At 46.7% G+C, this 21,366-nt stretch overlaps 1 long non-coding RNA gene across 10 annotated transcripts in view; it reads right to left on the bottom strand.

The window, feature by feature from the left end:
- Positions 1 to 21,255, bottom strand: part of LOC105236342 — a 26,401-nt gene extending 5,146 nt beyond the window's left edge. For 2 of the 10 annotated variants that reach the window (XR_004619581.1, XR_004619578.1), the window contains exons 1-4: positions 20,771 to 21,235; positions 19,195 to 19,365; positions 18,969 to 19,074; positions 16,582 to 16,786 (exon numbers count right to left, since the gene is read on the bottom strand). This is a non-coding gene — a long non-coding RNA (uncharacterized LOC105236342). Of the gene's footprint in view, positions 1 to 16,581; positions 16,787 to 18,968; positions 19,075 to 19,194; positions 19,366 to 20,714 lie in introns of all 10 variants that reach the window. The other 8 variants (XR_004619579.1, XR_004619583.1, XR_004619580.1 and 5 more) reach the window with 8 other exon arrangements.
- Positions 21,256 to 21,366: the final 111 nt, after the last annotated feature.

Below are 21,366 nucleotides of genomic sequence, written 5' to 3'. Positions count from 1 at the left end.
GAAAAGAAAGAAAGAAAACAAAATATTTGCAAATCATATCTGATTAGAGACTTATAAAGAACCCTTCACAACTCAATAATAAAAAGATAAATAACCAATTTAAAAATGGGCAAAGGATAGGAACAGATATTTCTCCAAAGACATGCAAACAGCCAGTAGGCAAATGCACAGACACTCAACATCATTAGGCATTGGGAAATTAATGGCTATAATAATAATAATTTTAAAAACCAGAAAATAACAAGGTTGGGAAAGATGTAGAGAAATTAGAACCCTCGCACACAGTGGGAGGAAATGTAAAATGGTGCAGCTGCTTGGGAAAACAGGCCAGCAGTTCCCCGAAAGGCTCAACAGTTACCATGTGACTCAGCAATTCTACTCCTAGGTATACTCCCCAGAAAATGAAAGCATACATCCAAATGCTCACAGCAGCATTATTCAAAATGGCCAAAAACCAGACACGACCCCGACGTCCATCAACTACGAACAGGTAAGTAAATATGGTCTCTCCGTGCACCAGAATGTTATTCGCCACTGAAAAGAATGAAGTGCTCATTCATGGATCTGCCTTGAAAACACTATGCTAAGTCCAAGAAGTGCTTAACCACAGACGGAGCACTGCAAGATTCTACCCTCATGTACGCCCCAAACGGGCCAGCCAACCAGAATGAGGGGTATCGGCGCTGGCCTATGGCCAGGAGGGCGCAGACAGGGAGTGAAGCTGATTATGCTGATGGTTGCATGACCCTTTAAATACACGGAAATTAACTGAATTGCACACTTTAAATAGGTGAATTTCCAGTATGTAAATTATGTAACAATAAAGCTGTTAAAACAAATAGTAACTATTCAAAAAAAATCTTCCTAAGCTAATGTTTATGTACTGTTTATGTACTTTTCAAAGGCTAGTACATTTAAATTAGAGCTTCCATTTCTTCATTTCCTATACATTTTTTATTTCCTTCTATTTATATATGCCCCATTAGGTCTGATAAACCAATCAAAACAAACCTTAAATTTAAGACATGTTACAATTTAACTTACTATTTAATACACTACAAAGCAGGGAAATATTCCAGACTCCTCCAGACGCACTGCAAACCTTCAGCTTCAGTTCTGCAACCACAGCCATGTGCCAAAATAAACCAAGAAACACAAAAACCCAATAGCCTCAATGGGCTGTTCTCCTTTTGATGCTTTCTTAATTCTCACAATATTTTCTTAATTGATTTGAGCTGGCAAATAGGCAAGCAAACTATTAAAAAAAAAAAAGACTAACAAATCAGAGTTTCCCACATTTCCACTGCTTCTCCCTTTCCACCATTTGTGTCCTCTCTCTCTAATAAATAGTCTCTAAAAAAAAACCAACAAAAAACCAAAAACCCAGAACCCATGAGACCTCCATCGCAGACAACAATGTAACTGGCTCTGGCAAGTTAGTCCCTGGGCATCCCAGTGGGATATCCTCCAAACTCAAGGTGTAACGCTCAAGAAATTAGACATGACTCTAGAGCATTCTACAAAATACCTGACCAGTGCTCCTCAAAACTGCCAAGGTCATCAGAAACAAATTAGTAAATCTGGAAACAATTCAAATATCTTTCGAATGATAAATGGTTAAACAAAAATGTAGTATACTCATCCAGTGGAATGCCCTTCATCAATGAGAAGGAACCAATGGCCTACAATACACACACAACGTGGGGGCATCTCAACTGCATTCTGCTAAAAGAAAGACGCGAACTCAAAGGCTATATACTATATGATCCCATGTATATGGCAGTCTCAATATGGCAAAACTATAGGACAGAAAACAGCTCAGTGGCTGCCAGGGGCACAGGGTGGGAAGAGAGACCACACAGGAGCATGAGGGAATTCTAGGGGGTGACGAAACCATTCTGTATCGTGATTGTGGTGGTGATTATGTAGTCATATGTTTGTTAAGACTCATTTTTTTTTAAAGGGTGAATTTTTACTGTATTAAAACGAACCAAGGAATTAATACCTAACACACTGCAAGAAAAAAAATGGAGAATCTAATAGGTAAACAGGCAAAGCATATAAACAGGAGATTCACAAAAGGGAAATTTCAGGGGTGCCTGGGTGGCACAGCGGTTAAGCGTCTGGCTTCGGCTCAGGGCGTGATCCTGGCGTTATGGGATCGAGCCCCACATCAGGCTCCTCTGCTATGAGGCTGCTTCTCCCTCTCCCACTCCCCCTGCTTGTGTTCCCTCTCTCGCTGGCTGTCTCCCTCTGTCAAATTAATAAATAAAATCTTTAAAAAAAAAAAAAAGGTAAATTTCAACTAACAAGTACAATAGAATGACCTCACTGGTGTTCAGAAAGCAAATGAGGAACAGGCCACTCTATACTCATCAGATTGCCAAACATGAGAGAGAGAGAGAATGCCGAACCCTGGCAAAGATGGAGAGAAAGGGGGCTCCTCCTACGCTGGGTGGTGGGGGACAGACTGGGGCACTCATGCAGGAGGGCGGGCACCCGACGGTACCTGGGAACAAGGAAACCCCTTAAGGCTCAGTAGCTGCACTGAGAAATCTGTGCCGAGGCCCAGAAGGAGCAGGACAAGATGTTCCCCTAAGCAGCCTTGATGAGAGCAGGGCGTTGGAGGGAACCTACGTGTCACGAGGACAATGAATAAGTGAAACGTGATGGACCCATGCTGTGGAGCACCGGGCAGCTCTCTGACGCAATGAACTGAACGTTCACGCAGCAACATGGAGAGACATTAAAAACAATGTGGGGGGAGGACAGAATGAGAGCTGTAAAAATGTAATATTTTTTTAAGATGTTATTTTTTTAAAGTAATCTCTACACCCAACGTGGGGCTTGAATTCACAACCTTGAGATCAGGAGTCACATGCCCCACCGACCGAGCCAGCCAGGTGCCCCTTTAAATGTAATATTAACATGCACATGGGATCTTAAAACCAGCAGAGGATTATCCATACATTATTCAAGGACCCAAAGAACACATTTTAGAGTGGATCTGTATGGGGGGGGAGGCACAAGAGGGGGGACTAGAAGGAACACGGGTGACAGCAGTGTGTCAAGATGGCTGTGGGTCATAATGGGGACAAGGGAGGAAAAGGAGGAGGTGGGGGCCACGGGGTTGGGAAAAAGAGAAACAGAGTGACACTTACAGAACAGGCCCTGAAATGAACAGGGACTCCAGCAGGACAGACTTGCAGCAGTGAGTAGAAAATAAATGGCTGAGGTTTCCCTGACCTTCAGAAGCACCCTTGGTCACCTTAAAACTGATGAGAAAAGAAAACCATGCAAGGGCCAGGCCTTTGCCCAGAATCTCAGTGCTGGAGCGTGGGGGCGAAGTGGGGAGAAAGATCAGAGCCACATCTGAGACGCCTTCAATGCCAGGTGACAGCATCTGGTTTTCCCCCCTCGCAGCTGTTCCCAAAGCACACAGGAGTCTTTGAGGGGTCCAAAGCGGGACAGAGCTTGATCAGATCTGCCCAAGAAAGAGCAATGTGGATGTAGGTGAGGAGACTCGACAGGAGACTGGGTGCCCAGGACCAACAAGCAGCTATTCCAAGCCTATTATGGGGGTGTTGGGGGGTTCCATGGTGAAGAAAGCAGTTCACCATGGAGCAAGGGAGGGAGAGACAAGGACAAAACCCATCATCACAAACTCGGTTAAGTGTGATGTAGGAAACTGAACAACACAGGGCAGAAAGGCCAGGAGACCGGTCCTGAGAGGTCAGGGCCAGCCCTCCTGAGGAGGTGACATTTAAGCTGAAATCAGGGGAAATAACAAAGGTTAGAAAACAAACAAAAAGCACTCTGTGGACATGAACTTGTCACGAAGTGGAGTGGTGAGGCTGAGACTGGTGGCAGATGAGAAGGAGGCAGGGGCAAAGTGATGCCTTGAGAGTCCTCTAGGATCCTGGGGAGTTTGGACAGGACCCTAAAGTGCTGTGGGAACCACTGGAAGGTTTCCAGCAGGGACAGACTTTCGTGTTTACTGGGCACTTACTATGGGCTATGTGCCTAGCTCTATATTATACACGGATACTCTGGTTTTATTCCTCCCCCATAAAGAGAGGTTGTTATTAACCCAATTCTCACCTAAGGAAACTGAGGCGGGAAAAGGTCAAATAACCTGCTCAGGGCAAGGTCACACAGCTAGTAAGAGAAAGACTGACACTCAGTCACTGTAGGATGTTGCTCAATAAAGTAACGGCCTACATTTAATGAGCAATTAATATATGCCAGGCAATCTGATCCCAGGGCCCCTGCACTTCCCATGGCACTGACCAAGAAAAGGATCGCTTTAAGAATTCCTCGGGCTATAAAATTATTCGGGAAAATCCCAGTCCCTCTCTGGACCTCAGGGTCCTCACACATTAAATGGAAAGGCTGGACTTGTACCAGGGAACACGACAGCGAATGGGGCCTTCCGTATCCCAGCTGTGCCCCACTTCCAGAGGGGCAGTGGCAAGAACAAGGTCACCTAGCTAATTTAGACAAAACACTCTGAATGTCCAGTCTGGCCTGCTTTCCTGATGCCAGCGGCCTCCTGAGGACCTCCGAGGTCCCTTCAATTCTAAGATGTTAGGATCTCACCTCCATGCACCAGCAGCCCAGGCCCACGGAGCCCTCCTGAGCCTCTGGCTGGCTCCTGGGTACCTAGGCTCAACAGTCCTTTCTGAGAGCTGGCACTCACGGCGGGCAGCAGTAGCCGGAGGCAATGACTGCAGCAGCAACCAAAAAGGACATCACCCGGATGACCCTTCCACCCACCACACCCCTGCCTCACACCTACACACATCCACTGAGACACTCGGGCAGACCACCGGTCTCCCATTTACACCACATCTGTCAATAAAGGAGAACAGCAGAACCAGTTTCATAGGTCATTGCGAAGCTGGCAATTACTTTACATATCACCTAACGTGGGACCTAACCCTAGAAACTTGTACAAATTACCAGCACCTCTCCCCTGGCCAGAGATTAACTTCCCAGAATGGGTAAAGTAGACCTTCCCTGGAGCTTGGCCTTGTCTTCATCCCCAGAATTCTTGCGGAAGGCCCACTATGTATAAAATCCTGTAGTGCAGGCTGTGGGGGGGTGGGGGGGACATGCCAGGACCTTCTTTATTATTTTATTTTTATTTTTTATTTTTGAGAGAGAGAGAGAAAGAGCCGGGGTGGGGGGATAGCAGAGGGAGAAGGAGGGAGAGAATCTCAACCCAACTCCTCACCTAGTGCGGAGCCCAGCACGGGGCTCAATCTCATGACCCTGAGATCATGACCTGAGCTGAAATCAAGAGTCGGATGCTTAAGCAAATGAGTCACCCAGGCGCCCCTTATGAACTGTTTTAATGTTTGATTTATATACATTTCCTTCCTCAGGTTTATTTTAGTGCATAAAGAAGGTCCTGGGGGCACCTGGATGGCTCAGTCGGTGGAGTGGCCCACTCGATTTCGGCTCAGGTCATGATCTCAGGAAGGTGAGCCCCCTGACAGGCTCTGCCCTCAGCGGGGAGTCTGCTTCTCTCCTCCCTCTGCCCCTCCCCACACTTGCACATATGAGCTCGCTCTCTCTCTCTCAAATAAATAAATCTTTTTAAAATAAATAAATAAAACAATTCATATAATTCTTCACATGCCCCCCTCCCCAGTTTTACAGATGAGGCTCTGGGGCCTGAGGTCACCCTGAAGAGGAATTGGGGCTCAAACCTGAGGTTAAGATATGGTACTAATAGCTGAATGTAGCCTGTTTCTTGGCTTGTAAGATACACAAGAACATACGAGGCATCCCAACTTTACATCAGAAGGCTCTGGGAAGATAATTTTGAGACCAGAGGTAACACAATGGAGTAGTTAGAGAAGAATTAGGTTGCAGTCCTGGTTCTGCCATTTATTAGCTGTATGACCTTGAGCAAGTTATTGAACTTCTCTGAGGCTCAGCTTCTCAGCCATAAAACAAAGATAACTCGCTGGGGCACCTGGGTGGCTCAGTCAGTTAAACATCTGCCTTCAGCTGGGGTCATGATCCCGGAGTCCTGGGATCTAGCCCCACTTCGGGCTCCCTGCTCAGCAGGGAGCCTGCTTCTTCCTCTCCCTCAGCCCCTCCCCCTGCTGGGGCTCATGCTCTGCCTCTCTCTTAAATAAATAAATATTAAAACAAAACAAAACGGAGATAACTCACACCTCAAAGAGTTGTTACAAGGATTAAACAAGTTTATAAGGTACATAGGACAGTGTCTGATACATGGCAAGTGCTTTCTTCTTCTTAAAGTTATTACATAAAATGAATTTTAAAATACACATACTGAATGTGCCCTGGAAGTGGTTTGATAGGAAAAAACACTTTGGTTACATAAATACAGCTCAGAGGCCTCTAGCAGGAATTCACAAGCTCTGGAACAGACAGAAGTCCCAAAAGCTAAGAAAAAAACGACATCAATAGTGTTACACTGGAAATAAAATATATTGGATTTGCTGGTAAATGAAACGCCATTCCATACATACAATGGCATAAAATGAATACGAGCGCTCCATCCGAGGGAATAAAAGAAAGCCACAACATATACTGAAGGAACAGCTACCTGGTACCAGGGGTAGAAGTAAATATATCAGCAAAATCTGGTACAAACTGCAACACCATTCTTGCTGGGACGTTGCGTGTTGCCACACAACCCACTAGGGGTCGCCCAAGGTCACCCAGAGAACTGGGGACGGAGTTCAACTCCCAGCCCAGTCTGTTTTCTGGGACGCCAGCGGCCTGTAACCCTGCCAAGCGCCTCCCTGACTAAGCTGCACAAGGGACCCGTGGCCCCAGGCCCCCTGAGGCCTTAGGAGCTTCAAGAAAGGGAACCTTCAGTGTGAGGTGCCCACAAGCCACTCTTGGCAGCATCTCCTTCCATGCACAACACCACACATTACACGGCAGCAGGGGAAAACGTGAAATGCATTTTTTAGGAAGGGGGAAAGGGGGCAAAGAGGATAGTACTCCCATTTTACAAGTGAGGAAACTGAGGCTCAAGTGATTAAGCAACCTGCCCAGGGTCACACTGCTAGGGAACTTCAGAACCAGAATTCCCACCCAGGTGGGTCAGATCCTTGTCACTTGGTCCCTAATGCCGCACCCTCAGATGGGCCTCGAAGAGAAAAACCAGTCAGGAGGGTTTGAAGGAGGGGTCATGAAGGGACTGCTACTTGCTCCCCCTAAGTCCCGCCGTGCCTTCTCAACTGGTCCAAGAAGGCTGTCTGCGTCCCCCGTGAGCCATGACACTTGAGGATGGGATCAAGGCCTTTTCCTGGCTCCCCATCCTAGCAGAATCCTAGAGCCGCAGGCTAAGTTTATTTACCCAGCCAGGGCCCCGGACCACTCCAAAGGGCTCATCTTCAGTGCTCAAGTACCTGATTTCTTCCTTGTCCTGCCCCCCATCCTCCCCCCAGGCCTCCTGGATTTCTCAGCCTCTCCTCAAACCCTGTCTGTTCTACACTCAGAACCCCACTCAAGTCCCTACATGGTCCACTGCTCCCAGCCTGGCCTGGAACCCCTTTCTCAGGCCTCTGGGTATCATGTAGACTACTGTGATAGTCTTTTGTTCTCATTTTTTTAAAAAACTGAAGTATAGGGGCGCCTGGGTGGCTCAGTCAGTTAAGTGTCTGCCTTTGGCTCAGGTCATGATCCAAGGGTCCTGGGATCGACCCCCACGTTATGCTCCCTGCTCAGCGGGGAGCTTGCTTTTCCCTCTACTGCTCCCTCTGCTTGTGCTCTCTGTCAAATGAATAAATAAAATCTTTTTAAATAAATAAATAAATAAAACCAGAGTATAATTTTTTTTTTTTTTAGATTTTATTTATTTATTCGACAGAGATAGAGACGGCCAGCGAAAGAGGGAACACGAGCAGGGGGAGTGGGAGAGGAAGAAGCAGGCTCATAGCAGAGGAGCCTGATGTGGGGCTCGATCCCATAACGCCGGGATCACGCCCTGAGCCAAAGGCAGACGCTTAACCGCTGTGCCACCCAGGCGCCCCCAGAGTATAATTTGTATATAGAAAAATGCATACATTTTAAGCATACCGTCCCACGAACTGCCCTGCCCGGCCTCTTAACCAGCCTTCCTGATTCTCCCTGACCTGCCTCTCATCCGTCCTCCACAGGGCACTTTCAGGTTGCTCTTTCCAAGTATGTGTGACTATGTCACTGCCCTGGCCAAAACCCTCCAGCAGCTCCCCCTGCTCTAAGGATAGAGACCTACAGAAACAGAATAGAAACACACTCCTTGCCTTTGAGAGAGAAAATATAAAGTCCGATATAAATCCACCCTTCAGAAAGGAATTCACTTCAGTTAAAGGGAAACTGCCCAAGCACCCTGTCCCTTAAAGGATTCTGTTTATCCAGATGCTGAGTGTAAAATGTCTCCATCTGGGATGAAGAGAAAGTAAATTTACAACCCAGTGAACAAAGAGCAGAGTTTAACTGCTTATATAAGCTGTTGGTCAACTTAAATTTAATGTATGAGAAAATTTAACCACTTGTTGCATGTTTCCCTTTATTACTGCTTTGTCTGCATCTCATTGTCTTTCTTTAATAAAATTTACCCATTTTAAGTGAAAAATGAAATTAATGTTGGCAAATATGTGCTTGCTCCCGTTTTTGGTCTGGTCCACCTCCCCACCTGATCTACTTTTCACAGCTTCCTTTCGCTTTTCTAGAGTTTATGTGGAGAGATCATACAATATTCCTGCTTCTGTGTCCAGCTTCTTTCACTTGGCATATTTGAGAGATGCATTCATGTGACTGCGTGTATCTGCAGTTCTCTTTCGTTGATGAGTAGTATGCCATCCCACGAGTATAACACCATTTCTTTTCCTTTCACCAGCTGATGCCTATCCGGCAGCTTACAGTTCAGGGCTACTATAAACAAGGCGGCTATGGACATTTGTTATTCCCATTTCCTATGTGGGAAGCTGGGCTCAGGGAGGGGAAGGGGATGACCCAAGGTACGCCCAAGCAAGGGTCCACCAGGGCCAGGGTACATCCTAGACCAGGGCTTGAGGACTAGCTCCACCACTTGGTATAGACTCTCCTTGGGCCTCAGTGTGATGATTCACTCAGCATCACAGATCTCTGAGACTCTTCTAGAAAGTCCTGGCTTCAAATATTCTGCTCCCACAAATAATCAAAATGTCCAGGAAATGCCAACATTTTACCCAACCACAGCAGCAAGTCAGGACAATAAACCCAGCACGCAGAGCCAGGCGGGAAGTTCTCTTACCTGACTGCTGGCCCCACACAACTCTTTCTTTCTTTTTTTTTTTTGAAGATTTTATTTATTTATTCGACAGAGATAGAGACAGCCAGAGAGAGAAGGAACACAAGCAGGGGGAGTGGGAGAGGAAGAAGCAGGCTCACAGTGGAGGAGCCCGATGTGGGGGTCGATCCCAACCTGAGCTGAAGGCAGACGCTTAATGACTGAGCCATCCAGGTGCCCCCCCCCCACCTCTTAAGTTAGTCTGGGTTTAGGGAAATCCTGTGAGGGGCTGGACCAAAATAGACAGCACCCGACCCCTGAGAAGCCAAAGAAATAAAGACAACAAAAGCAGCCATTAAGTGGCTCCACAGATGGCAGGGGGAGATACCTGGTTTTGCTTCAGAAAAGAAACAAGTGAGGGGAGAGGGAAGGAGGGCCTCGAAATGGAGGGAAGGGGAGCCCAGAGCCCAGAGCAGGTGAGGTACTGCTGGGCCATGACAAATCCTCTGGTAGCCGGGCGACCAGAGGATGCCCATGGATGGGGAACATGGAAATCAGAGTCCTCTGTGTTTCTGTAAAGTACGTCTTCCCTCTCACCCTCTGACTGTAAATGGCTTACCCCACATGTGTTAGTAAGGAAGGCTTGGTGAGGGGTGGGAAGGCTGAGCGGAGACACTGACAGAGGTGATGGGGAAAGTGACTGACATGTGGAGACTACAGAACCAGCGCATGCTTGCAGGCAAGCAGGCTCCAGGGCCCAAGATGGTGGCGAATGAGAACATCTAGCAATCTGCAGGCATCTTGGGAAGGGCTGGGGGGACTTCCCTGGAGTAGAGAACAGAATTCCAGCTGGTCTTATCAAGACCCAGGGTAGGAAGACTTGGCTACACAGAACACCTGAGTGAGTCTGGATGGCGGAGGGTACCGGAGCAGGAGGAACACTGAGGACACACCTGGAGAGGCAGCGCAGCTGGTGGGAGGTTAAGTAGATGGATTTAGGAGTCAGACTGTCTGGGTTTAAAATATTAAAGAGAAACACTCTATAGTGACGAAAGGGTCAATCCATCAGAAAGATATAAACATTTTAAACGTATCTGCACCTGACAACAGAGCCCCCAAACATATAAGGCAGACAGAAATGAAGGGAAAACAGACAATTTGACAATCCACACTGCTCTTGTTTTTCCCCAAAGCCCCTTTCTGTCTCAGGTATGTCTCTTTCTGTCTCTGCTCCTGGTATGTCCTCTGCCCGCAACATGCACGGCCGGAGTTTCCAGTTCACTACAGATTCTAGTCAGCGTCACCTCCTGAGATGGCGTTCCTCTAACCAGTTCACCCACAGTAGCTCAACCTCTCACTCCCTGTGCCAGTACTATGATTTCTTTTTCTTCTGAGTACGTATCTCTGACATTATCTGCTGACTGCCTGCTTTCTTCATTAGAATGTAATCTCCATGAGGCGAGGGCTTTGCCTAATATACTGCTTTTTACCCTCAGTGCCTAGATCAGAGCCTGGCACTCAGCATGCGCTCAGGATACACGTGCTGAAGTGGAAAAGAAAGTTCACTAATAGGACACACAGACAAATGGGACTTCGTATATGGTACAGGGATAAAGGCGACACCTCAAACCAAAGGGAGAAAGGCAGACTAGTTGACAGGGGGTTGGAACCACTGGGGAGCCATGTGGGGAAAAAAAATTTAAGTTGAAGCAGGTGGATTTATCACAAGAATGTAATTCTTAAAACTCCACTTTCAAAATGCAAAAGTGCATGAGGAAAAGGAGAACGGAAGAGAGGGACCACAGTGAAATTTTTGTGGCTGGAAAGTAAATGGACAAGTACTATCAGACAGCAACACCAAGCAGGCAATGTGAATAGGTGACAGTTTAGCCTGATTTACACGAAAGAATCCTTAAAAGGCTCAGAAATTAGTGGTAAGAAGATTGGTAGAAGAGGGTTTAAAAAGCAGCTTAAGAGGCACCGGAGTGGCTCAGTCAGATAGGTGGCTGGCTCCTGAATTCGGCCCAGGTCATGATCTCGGGGTCCTGGGACTGAGCCCCACGTCAGGCTCCACGCTCATTGCAGAGTCTGCTTCAGACTCTGAGGATTCTCTCTCTCCCTCTCTCCCTCCCCCTGCTTGCTCGCTCTCTCAAATAAATCTTTAAAAAAATACACAAAAAATAAAAAATAAATAAAAAGCAGCTTAAAAACTCCAACAAGTAGACTCCTAGATCCCCTCCCTACACTACCCACCCTCTCCCCTCATGGGGACAGACCCTGGCAGATCAGAAATGTATTTTTAAGAGAGAGTAGAAGAAGGTCCCTGGAGAGGTGGACATGAGGCACAGGAGACAGAGAAGATACCAGCAACAGAGGGATTATACACACATCCATGTATTAACCATTGAGGATGTCCAGAACCTCAGTCCTCTTGCTCCACTCAGCTCTTGGAACACTGCCAGGGAGGCATAGTACTCACAGTACTAAATGGGGAGACCTTCCCCTGGGCTTTCATACCCCACTAACTCCCAGAATTCCCAGCAAAATGGGAAAAACGGACCCCTGTGAGGGCATTTCATCAAGAAACTCTAGCCCATTAAGGATGAGAGGAGATTCTAGAACTTTCTGGAGAAGAAAAAGTAGGTCATATACACAGAATCAGTATTCAGAATGACTCAGGACTTCCCAACTGCAGTACTGAAAGCTGAGAGACAGCAGGGTAATGCCTTCAAAATCTGAGGAAACTTCTGGGTATATACCCAAAATAACTGAAAACAGGGACTCAAACAGGTATTTGTATACCACGTTCACAGCGGCAGAATTTGCAACAGTCCAAAGGTGGAAAGAACCCAAGCATCTACTGGCGGATGAATGGATAAACAAACTGTGGTCTATCCATAAAGAGGATATGAGGTGATTCCGGAAAAGAACCAGGAAGTTCTTCAAGTACAAAGAGAAAGGTCTCTAGTGAAAAACGCAAGGTGCAAAACAGAGTACGTGAAGTATCACTCACTTAATGACCTGTTTTAAAAGTTTTACTTCAGTGTCAAAATCAGGGTAAAGTGCGAGAAATTTCATTTTCCAAAAGGCCAGAGGGGACAAATTATACCTAGATCTTCTGAAGGGATCAGGCTTTATCATTGCCAAAATATTCATCCTAATGGTTGAAGGCAGATCCATGTTTTGTGTGACCTGAAATTTACATAATTTGGGGAGGCCTTCCCTAAGAATGTAAAATATACAAAAATTGGAACAAATGTGAATATTTTTTCAAAAATGAGAAAAAAATTATAGCAAACCACCACGTTTTTAAAAACTAAATATCATGAACATCACAAAATCCAGAAAAATAACATTTTCTTTTTAACTACTTAAAACAACTCTTAAGTCTTTTTTCCTACTTTTGGGGCCATATTCTCTGATGGTTCTTCATATGAGAAGGGTTTTGTAATATCCTTTTATAGAGAGAAAATAATGATGACTCAGTCTTCTAACATGTACATTTATAACTGTACACATTGCATTATCGAGTACATTCTTGGCAGAAGAAAACTTCCACTTTTAATAAGTGTTGGTGAGAACTGAGTCCTTTGCTTCTATTTTTACAGCCTTTATGATTGGAAGAACTTTCCATAGGTCAGCTTCTGACTCCAGATGTTTCAAATCTTGTTTATCTTCCTTATGCACCTCTGGCTCAGATGCTGTGGCACCTATCCATGGTGATACGGCCTCTGTTCCTGCAGCCCTTCCTACACCAAGACATACTCGAATCCCTAGTGGAAGTGACTGCAAACCACATAAACAGATAAAACCAAACTGAGTGTATTCTAACCCAACCATTAGCCAGATCCAAAAACTGTCCAGGACCAACACGAAGTCACTTAACAGGAGAACAGTGAAGATGGAAGTCATATTACAATGAAAATTTCTTTTTTTTTTAAGATTTTTATTTACTTATTTGAGGGGGAGAGAGAGAGAGAGCGAGCTCAAGCGGGGAGGGGAGGAGCACAGGGAGAGGGAGAAGCAGACTCCCCACTGAGCAGGGAGCCCCACGCAGGACTTGATCCCAAGACTCCGGGATCATGACCTGAGCTGAAGGCAGACGCTTAACCGACTAAGCCATCCAGGAACCCCTACAATGAAAATTTCTTAATTTTGTACATTTTATAGAAACATATGACCCCTTACAGGGACTTGGAAGAAACAAGAGTAAGGGTCCTTAAAGCAAAAAGTCATTAGTTTCATGGAGAAGAATCTGTCTCCATCACAGAAATTCAAAGAATTTCCCTTCCCTGGCCAAAATCTGTCTTTTCATCCTTCAAAGTAGTCATCTCGAGATACTACCTCCTTGAGACATACCATGACACACCCTGTAAGAACTCACTGCCTTGGTGCCCCTGCTTGTGTTCCCTCTCTCGCTGGCTGTCTCTCTGTCAAATAAATAAATAAAATCTTAAAAAAAAAAAAAAAGAACTCACTGCCTTGGAAAAGGTGACAACACACATCCAGGAAGATGGGAAAGATGATAAGAAATAGTATGCCATTCAGAAAAAAAAGTGATTGGGATTCTTAGCTCCACACTATAAACCAAAATCAAGTCCAGATGCAGTAAAGGGTTAAATGTTAAAAATTAGGCATTGAAGGAACAAAATCAAAAAGTGTAGTGAATATCCTTTGATCACTTGTATTCTTTCCTTGCCCAGAAGCAATGGGCAATACCACAAAGACTGACATTTGACCAAGTGAAAAGTTTAAACATAAACAAAATGGAAGCCTGGCTGGCTCTGCTGGAAGAGCGTGCGGCTCTTGATCTCGGGGTTCTCAGTTTGAGCCTCACACAGGGCATAGGGCTTATTTAAAAAAAAAAAATGCTCCATATCACTTGGCATCAGGGAAATACAAATCAAAACCACAATGAGATACCAGCTCACACCAGTCAGAAGGGCTAAAATTAACAAGTCAGGAAACAACAAATGTTGGTGAGGATGTGGAGAAAGCGGAACCCTCTTACATAGCTGGTGGGAAGGCAAGCTGGTGCAGCCACTTCAGAAAACAGTATGGAGGCTCCTCAAGGAGTTGAAAACAGAGCTACTCTATGACCCAGCAACTGCACTACTAGGTATTTACCCCAAAGATACAAATGTAGTGATCTGAAGGGGCACCTGCATCCCAATGTTTATAGCAGCAATGTCCACAATAGCCAAACTATGGAAAGAGCCTAGATGTCCATGGACAGATGAATGGATAACGAAGATATATATATATACATACACAAACAGACACACACAATGGAATTTTACTCAGCCATCAAAAAAATGAAATCTTACCATTTGCAACAACGTGGATAGAACTAGAGGGTGTTCTGCTAAGCGAAATAAGTCAATCAGAGAAAGACAAGTATCATATGGTTTCATTCATATGTGGAATTTAAAAAACAAAACAGAGGATCATAGGGGAAGGGAGGGAAAAATAAAAGAGGATGAAATCGCAGAGGGAGACAAACCACAAGAGACTCTTAACTATAGGAAACAAACTGAGGATTGCTAGAGTGGAGGGGGGGTTGGGAGTACGGGGAGTGTTGGACATTAAGGAAGGCACTTCATGTAATGAGCACTGGGTGTTACATGCAACTGATGGATCATTGAACTCTACCTCTGAAACTAATAATACACTATAGGTTAATTAATTGAATTTAAATAAAATAAAATTTAAAAAAATAAATAAATAACAAAATGAAAACAACCTATCTTAGAAAAAATGTAAGGCAGGGTGCCTGGGTGGCTCAGTCGTTAAGTGTCTGCCTTCGGCTCAGGGCGTGATCCCAGCATTCTGGGATCGAGCCCCACATCAGGCTCCTCTGCTGGGAGCCTGCTTCTTCCTCTCCCACTCCCCCTGCTTGTGTTCCCTCTCTCACTGGCTGTCTCTCTCTCTGTCAAATAAATAAATAAAATCTTTAAAAAAAAAAAAAGAAAGAAAAAATGTAAGGCAAACAATAATCTGGGGGAAAAAAACCTATCTGCAGCAAATACAATAAACAAGGGTTAAGCATCCTCCCTACTGAAAAGAGCTTGCAAATCAGAAAGAAACTCATGACTTCAAAAGATGTGCAGATAATTCACAGGTGACAAATGCCCAAAAGTTATGAAATGCTGGGGGCGCCTGGGTAGCACAGTCTTTGGGCAGCTGCCTTCGGCTCAGGGCGTGATCCCGGCGTTCCAGGATCGAGCCCCACATCAGGCTCCTCCACTAGGAGCCTGCTTCTTCCTCTCCCACTCCCCTGCTGTGTTCCCTCTCTCGCTGGCTGGCTCTCTGTCACATAAATAAATAAAATCTTTAAAAAAAAAAAAAGTTTTGAAATGTTAAGATAGTCAATCTTACTTAATAAAAAAAAAATGCAGATTAAAAGAACCAAAGGCTATTCTTCAGCCATTAAAGGAGATTCACACAAAATTTCTAACACCTCCCGTGGCTGAGGACTTGGGCAAGTGAGCACGCAAACCCTACACACGCTGCCATGGTGTAGAGCACTTCGGGTTTATGCCCTAAAAATATCCATTCTTGCTCTCTGTCCCAATAATTCCACTTCAGAGAATCTATTTCAGGAAAGTGTTAATTGCAGCCCTGTTGAAATGGGGTGGGGGGGGATGTAAATAAGAGGGAGGAGAGAAAACACCTCTCAGGATGTGTGTATGTATTTGCTCACAGAGAAAGGTGAGAAAGGATACATACCTGTTAGTATCACTAGTGCTAAAAGGTAGAAATGATGCGGGAGTTATTCACTTTGTCTCTATATGCCTCCTGCATTGATTAACTTGCCCTAATTAACACAGCACATTGCTTTTGGAATTAAAAAACATACACCAGCGCGCCGTGGCTCAGTTGGTTAATCATCCAACTCTTAGTTTCAGCTCAGGTCACGATCTGTGGATGGTGAGACTGAGCCCTTCATCGAGCCCCTCATAGGGCTCTGCACTCAGTGGGGAGTCTGCTTGAGATTCTCTCTCCCTCTGCTCCCCCCCACCCCACGCTCGTGCTCTTCACTCTAATAAATCTTAAAAAAAAAAAAAAAAAAAATCTCCAGGAGAAGAAAATACCCACATATAAAAAACATGAAACTATGTCAAATGTATCTGATCCTATCACATGGACCCTAATAAAAGAGATAAAGAAAATACAGTCATTAAGCGTCCCAGGCCCTACGATAGCCAACTCTGACTGGCTGACCGCTGTAGACATGATTGGAGGTGCCAAACCCACTGGCTCACAGGTAGAGGAGCAGACTACCAGAAAATCAAACCTGAATTTTTTAATCCCCAAATTAAAAGCACAACACTCACTACTTAATCTTCGACTAGAAGTCAGAGGGCATCAAGAGAAGAGACTGTCAGGGTGCCTGGGTGGCTCAGTCGTTAAGCGTCTGCCTTCGGCTCAGGACATGATCCCGGGGTCCTGGGATCAAGCCCCACATCAGGCTCCTCCGCTGGGAGCCTGCTTCTTCCTCTCCCACTCCCCCTGTTGTGCTCCTTCTCTCGCTGGCTGTTTCTGTCAAATAAATAAATAAAATCTTTAAAAAAAAAAAAAAAGAGAAGAGACTGTGGTATCCCTACATAAGGTCACTGCCACATCCCTGCCACACCAACATCCCTGAGTTAAAATGCTATAACTTGGACCCATCTGAACTATCCCTTTGATGCAAACTATTTGCACAGGAAGAAAATCAGATAATGAAGCATAGCTAGAAGATTAGCCTGGCCTGTTAGGAAAGTCATGCAGACGTACACAACTTTCAGATAGTACTCCATAGCACTTAAACCAGCAAAGATAAAAATTTAAAAAGCTGTGGGCAAACAAGCATGCATATGTATGTGTATACACACACACACACACACACACACACACGTATTGCTTTCAAAATCATTTAAGCCAAGGCGCCTGGGTAGCTCAGTCAGCTAAGCGTCTGCCTTTGGCTCAGGTCATGATCCCAAGGTCCTGAGATCCAGCCCCACACTGAGCCTCACATAGGGCTCCTGCTTAGCAGGGAGTCTGCTTCTCCCTCTGCCCCACTTGTGCACGTGCTCTCTCTCTCTCTCTCAAATAAATGAATAATCTTTTTAAAAAATCATTTAGTGGCACCTGGGTGGCTGAGTTGGTTAAGTGTCTTCCTTCAGCTCAGATCATGATCCCAGGGTCCTGGGATGGTGCCCTGCATCAGACTCTGGCTTGGCGGGTAATCTGCTTCTCCCTCTGCCTCTGCTGCCCCACCCCCTGCTTGTGCTTCTCTCCCTCACCCTCTCCCTCTGTCAAATAAATAAATAAAATCTTAAAAAAAAAAAAAAAATCATTTAAGCCTAGATGGCAGAATGCCAAAGAAGGAAGAGACCTTCAGGATTAACGTGTCCAACCCTCTCATCGCTGAGATGAAGATGAAACTGGAGCTCATATTGTCAAATGACACACAGCCTCTAGAGACAGAGCTAAGACACTCTGACAACAGAATCTGCTCTTCTAGATGCACTGAATGTAATTCACAAACGGTTTTCACAGCCATTATTTTCTTTGGCCCTCACCAAATCCGGATGTTTCCACAGATGAGAAAAGGAAGGCTCAAAGGGTCTGGATGATTTGCCTACATCACCTGGCTAGTAGCTCCAAATCCCAAACCCTGTACCTCTTCTGCTAGCCGGCACTGTTGCCCAAACCCTTCCCGACAGCCCAGGCAGTGGTTCCCCAGCTTCAAGCACACAGCCTGTCAAGCACTGAACACTCAAAAATTAGATGAGTGAATACCTCAGACTAGGGGAAAGCTAAGCAAACTGTAAATGATCAACAGAATACGACACATCTTCTAAAAAGGAAAATGTTGATAAGCTGAAATCCACATGAGGTAAGAATGCTGAACTTTCATACGAGAGCCACCAATCTCCTAGACCTCAGAGACAGGTCTCCATCAGTTTGGCCTCAATTACCCAGAGTGGCCTCACCTGATCACCAATCACTTCCTATCTCTCCTCAGCAGGTCTCAGGAACCCGCAAGCCTCCCCGCTGCCCACAACACCAAATCCAAATTCTGTACCCTGGCCTTCAAGACCATACTAGCTGACTGATTCCACCGTTTCCTGAATTACTCACTGACCCTGGCCTTTTCTAGGCTCTTCCCCTCCACCCCACAGAACCCCATTTCCTTTATGCTGCCAGATCTAGCCTTGGCTCCTCTTGGCTCCAGGTGAAAACTGATCCCTTACCCCAGTTCCATTAACCCCAGGTAAAAAGGGCCGCAGCTTTTTTTTTCTTTCAATGAAAGTGGACTTACATAACATTCATTTGAACCTATGTGGCAACCAAGCTCATGAGAAAGAGGCGCAATGAACAGGGAGCCCCATAGGCAGCAGCCTCTAATTTGGGTTTTCCAATATAGAAGCAGGAGTTGCCTTATGCAACCTATCCAGTCCCTTTTCTGGCCTGAGGGGTTTTGATTTCCAGTCCCAGGAGTCAGGTGCCCAGCTTCACTATCAAGCAAGTCCCTACTCTCAGCGACTCAGTTTTTTCATATATGAAATGGGGAGAAGGCGGTAGCACATCTAAAGAGAAAAATGACAGAAGAATAACTTCCCAGTTATTTCCCACAAAGGTACCAAGGATATGCGACACTCCTTCTTGCTGCAACACCGCAAATTGGCAGAACACATATACCTGCCATCCCCTACGTTAGTGTGCACAGACTTACCCCATCCCAACTTCCCGCTGTCAAGAGGTCCCAGAGGTACGGTAAGAAGTCAGCTCCTGGTCAGGGGTATGTAGCTGTCTGCAGTCTTCCACCACAATGAACAGTGCTGCAAAGAACAATATCATATAAGCATTTATCATTGTTCTGCAATTATTTCTCATGATAGATTCCTGGAAGTGGACTTACTGGCTGAGAGGATGCACGCATTTTAAATTCTGATACTTACTGGTTGAAAAACTTGACGTGGGGGCGTAGCGCAGTTGTTAAGCGTCTGCCTTAGGCTCAGGGCGTGATCACGGGGTCTTGGGATCGAGTCCCACATCCGGCTCCTCTGCCAGGAGTCTGCTTCTTCCTCTCCCTCTCCCCTGCTGTGTTCCTTCTCTTGCTGGCTGTCTCTCTGTCACATAAATAAATAAAATCTTTAAAAAAAAAGAAAAAGAAAAACTTGACATCGTAATTCTCATAGTCCACTGGTACTTAGGCTTTACCTGGGGAACCTGTTTCCAAGCTGCAATCCTGACACATTCCCAGCCTCCTTCTACATCCCAGCCCTTCCCCTCCCCCTCCAGGAAGTCTGGGGAGGGGCTCCTGAAGCTGCTTTGTTATCCAGCTCCCAGGTGGCCCAGCTGTGGAAGAAGGAGCTAGTGCCTTCTACTTGCTCCAGAGCACCTCGCCTAGCACAAACCTTGGGAAGTCCTGGCGCAGGGGCTGGCAGAACTTGCTGGGAAGTCTCTGGGCTGTAGCCCAGGTCCCCAGTGGCTTCCCCCAAATGGCAGAGTCTGGCTCTCCTGCACTGGACCACAATACCTGGGACTAAGTGTTGGGGATAAAGTCATTATCTCCAGGCTCACCTGGATGCACCTGTTTCCCCTTCCAGACCCCCTCACTTCCTGAAGGTCTCTGCCCCACACATATCTTTGAGCCTAGTGACCAGGACCCAGTAGTTTTACTTTTATCTAAGACTCCCCAAGTCTCCTTTCTCTAAGTAGACATACTTTCTCCAAGAAATCGTTTGGGGCCTCTGCATTGGGCCTCAGTCTCCCCCTCTGTGAAATGGCGGGAGTTTGGCAGCGGCACTGACATTGTGGGTGCTGCTGTGAGGAGAGCAGTGTGGCCAGCTAGGTTCTAAGTGGTTGCAGGTAAGTCTGGCTTCAATCGGGAGCCCAGGTGCACTTTCGCGATCATTTAATCAGCATTCTGATTGGCTTAAGGCCTGTTTGGAAAAAACTCGATTTTTGTTTTCAGATTTCTCCACTGCCGAAGCACAATTAGGACCAAAAGCCATTTCAAGGCTGCTCAAGGGTCCTAGACACCTGGGACCAGATGAGAAACCAGAGGCCCAGAAAAGGCCTTGCCGGGTTTTAGGCTGTGTGCTGCCGCGCTCTGGAGAACAGTCTGGTGGGAAAGCCGAGGGGGTCTGGTCACCAGGGATTTCACACGGTGGTACGGAGCAAACAGCAGGGAAGAGAGTGCTGGCACGGCTGGAGAAGACCAAAGGAAACATCCCGGAGTTGGGTGTGAGGAAAAAGACGGGCAGCGAGGGGCGCTGGGCGTTTCTAGTCAGGCAGGCCGGCCTCATTGGGGTGAAGGCTGGGCGCCACTGGCGGAGCCACCTGGGCTGAACGACACTGCTTGACTGTGTGACAAGAAGCCAGTCTAGAGCCTCTGCAGCTCACGGGTAAACCAGGAGTGGACATGTACCAGCACCAACCCCGTTACCCAAGGACTGGATGCGATGGCACACACCAAGGGCCCCGCTCCACCTCGCTGTGTGACAAACGGTCCTCAAGCGCTGCTTTTACCTCCTCAAGCGCTGCTTTTACCTCCGGCCGCCACTTGTGTTCTAGACGCAGGAGCTGCGTGCTTGGGGGTTGAGTCCGAGGCAGCCTTCTGAAACCCGACTCTAGCGGCCGTTGAGGGCAGAAGAGGCGTCGCATTTAGAACCCGGTCCTCACCAACTGGGGCAAATCCCCGGGCTAACTGGGCCTCAGTTTCCTCTCGGTGCGATGGGAACCATCACACCGCCGGCGGGAGATCCGGCGGAGGGAGCGGTCTCACAAACGTCAGTCTTTGCACTATTTCTCCCCTCGGTAACGGCCCCCACTCCCCGCGTGGAGCACACAGTAGGCGCTCCGGAAACGCTCTCCGAGAGGAGGAACGGGCCACTTCCTGCCCCCAAGCGGACTCTCCCGAGCCTCGGTTCCCACCACTCCTCTTCGGAGGCCATGTGGCATTCCTGAGGGTGGGGGTGGGCGCAGGAAGAAGGTGCCCTCCCGGCCCCGCCCCCTCCGGGCGCGGTGGGCGGGACGAAGCCCCTGGCCGCCGTTGACCCGCCCCGCGGGGGGTGGGCGTAGCTCGCCGCGCTCCGCGCAAAGTTTGTTTTCTCCCTCCGGGCGGG

Source organism: Ailuropoda melanoleuca, chromosome 13 (genome assembly GCF_002007445.2).
Source record: "Ailuropoda melanoleuca isolate Jingjing chromosome 13, ASM200744v2, whole genome shotgun sequence".
NCBI lineage: Eukaryota > Metazoa > Chordata > Mammalia > Carnivora > Ursidae > Ailuropoda > Ailuropoda melanoleuca.
The sequence above is the reverse complement of the archived record's forward strand: the minus strand, read 5'-3'. Positions and strand labels throughout refer to the sequence as shown.